This window comes from Dermacentor variabilis, chromosome 2 (assembly GCF_050947875.1).
Source record: "Dermacentor variabilis isolate Ectoservices chromosome 2, ASM5094787v1, whole genome shotgun sequence".
Classification (NCBI taxonomy): domain Eukaryota; kingdom Metazoa; phylum Arthropoda; class Arachnida; order Ixodida; family Ixodidae; genus Dermacentor; species Dermacentor variabilis.
Genome location: NC_134569.1, coordinates 89,921,955 through 89,924,309, shown reverse-complemented (window position 1 = coordinate 89,924,309; position 2,355 = coordinate 89,921,955). Strand labels below are relative to the sequence as shown.

General features: G+C 47.5%; 1 pseudogene; it reads left to right on the top strand.

Moving 5' to 3' along the window:
• The first annotated feature begins 1,340 nt into the window (after positions 1-1,340).
• LOC142573446 (U2 spliceosomal RNA) lies at positions 1,341-1,520 on the top strand (annotated as a pseudogene).
• Positions 1,521-2,355: the final 835 nt, after the last annotated feature.

Genomic DNA, 2,355 nt, shown 5'->3' with positions numbered 1-2,355 from the left:
GTCTTGGAGGTAGGTGTCTCGGCGTCCTTTTATGAGTTCATCAGCGCTAGCGACACAACTATTTCATTTCGTGTCATTTTGTAACTCGCAAGGCCACAAAGCCGTTACACGACATAATTCGCATGGGTATGCTCAGCGTCATAATTTGGAAGCATTTGCGTTGAGAAAGGGTGCGGTACATCAGGGAACCAGCCTATATGCTTTGGGATAGGAACTATATATATATATATATATATATATATATATATATATATATATTTCCTATCATGTCAGTTCCGAAACTCTGCTTCGAACTCCACGCATGCTCTAGGTATACCTTTCTGTGGGCTGTTACAGGTGTTAAATTCACTAAAGCGCTACCGGTCGGGGACAAAATGAAACCCATCGTCACCAATCGTTCACCAAAAAGTGCTCTATAAACGGCAAATCCGACAGGGAAAACAAAATCTGGTTCGAAACACTGTTTATTTGACTTTGCTTGCAGTGCCTGCGCGGATATCATTTTGTTGCGCCGAAGAAGCGGCGTTTTATATAAGTAAGAGAGCTGTAAAATAGGGGCCCCAAAAGGTTGGGGCCCTGAAGAGCTTTGCAGGTCTTAGCTTTGGGTCACACAGGAGCGAAGAATTTTACAATAGGACTTGCTTTTTGCGTTTGCGGATACGGCGTCTTGCGCTTGTTTCAAAGACGGTTTCAAAGAAAAGCTATTATATCTATTAAAACAAAACAAAAAATGAGTGCCATTCCACTCTGTGAAGGTGGAGGACCAGCGAAGCTGTGTATATATGTGGGCCCCTTAATGGCGATCTGTCCACTGCCGCGCGTCAAACGCCGCATATGCGCGTAAATGGAAGGCGAGGCGCGACCATGTCGCTCCTCCACGATGTTGAGCCTCGGAAGATGATGAGGCACCGGGGGTTATACATACTTACGTATTGTTGCAAAACGCGGCACGACACCTTTTACTAACGAATCCCGGCACGTAGAACACACATGCACCTCACCGCACTCCGAGTGCACACACTGATTCACCGTAGCCGAGGCGATTGTGCCTTGGTCGACGTCCCGCAGTGCATTAATGGTTGTGAGCTCACTCGAAAACTGCAAGCAGTCACACACAACACAGGCCACACGAAATGGTTTCCCCACAAACGCCCTCTGGTATACGGGGCCATTGCTCCGGGGAAGCGTTCCAAGCTTGCGGGAAAGTGCCACATGGACGGTTCGCATTTCTTTCCGCCTCGCGGTCCTGCTGACCGCCATCACGGGAGAGCGAAAGGAAAGGAAAGGAGAAACGCAAGCGTTTGGAACGCTGACAAAGAGAGGGTGGTGCGAACGTAGACATGGCCGACGCGAGTCAAAGTGTAGTATCTGATCGTATCCGCGTATTATCTGATACGGGTTGTATTTGTAATTAACGTATTAAACTTATTTTTACAAGTTGGCGGAGTGCTTAAAGCCTGCTTCACCGATGCCACGAATGGGCCCGGCGTTGCACTATCTTTAGGATCGGCCCACCTTCTCTATCTACACGGCTCGATAGAGGCACGCAATTTTTCCAAAACCTAGCCGTATACAGCTTCACTGTAAAATATACCATTTTATGATAAGAAGAGTAATTTTGACATTCGCGTTATCGCGTTTAATTACAATTTAGAGGTTATTATATTAGCTGCAAGCAACTTGTTGCGCCTAGTTGTGAGTAACCAGCTTTACGTAACGAGGAGACTCTTCAACACCTTCTTTGTGACTGTCCTCGCTATAATTTACAGAGACAATCACTCGAAATCGCGATAGCGCGCTTTGACCGAAGACCTCTCACAGAGGAGCTTACTTTAAAATGCCGCCATCACAAGCCATCGCAGCAGAGGGCGACGAGGGCACTGTTGCGGTTTTTGAGGGCGACAGAATTGGACAAGCGGCTGTAGCCTGAATATATATGTTTACTGTGCTGCAAGTGTCACTGTGCTGTGCGGTGGCAGTATGCGGCGACAGTGACACACTGTGATTGTATGTCTACGCTCCTTTCTTTCTTTATCTCTACTTTGTTACCACTTTACCTCCCCCTCCCCTCTCTCCCCAGCGTAGGGTAGCAAACCGGATCTCTCCCTCTGATTACCCTCCCTGCATTTCCCCTTTCCTCTCTCTCTCTCTCTCTCTTTACGTGCCTTCACCAGCCAAGTTAAGCCTTGTTAGGCTTACGAGCCATGAAATCAACAATCTAATTCCAAAACAGCGGCGTCTAATGAACCAGTCTTTATTACACACGTCAGTTGAGAGAAAGCAATAACCGCAGTCACTTCTCCTAGCTTACGAACTGCACGCGTTACCCCGAATCGAGCCCAGTTCTTGCTCGAC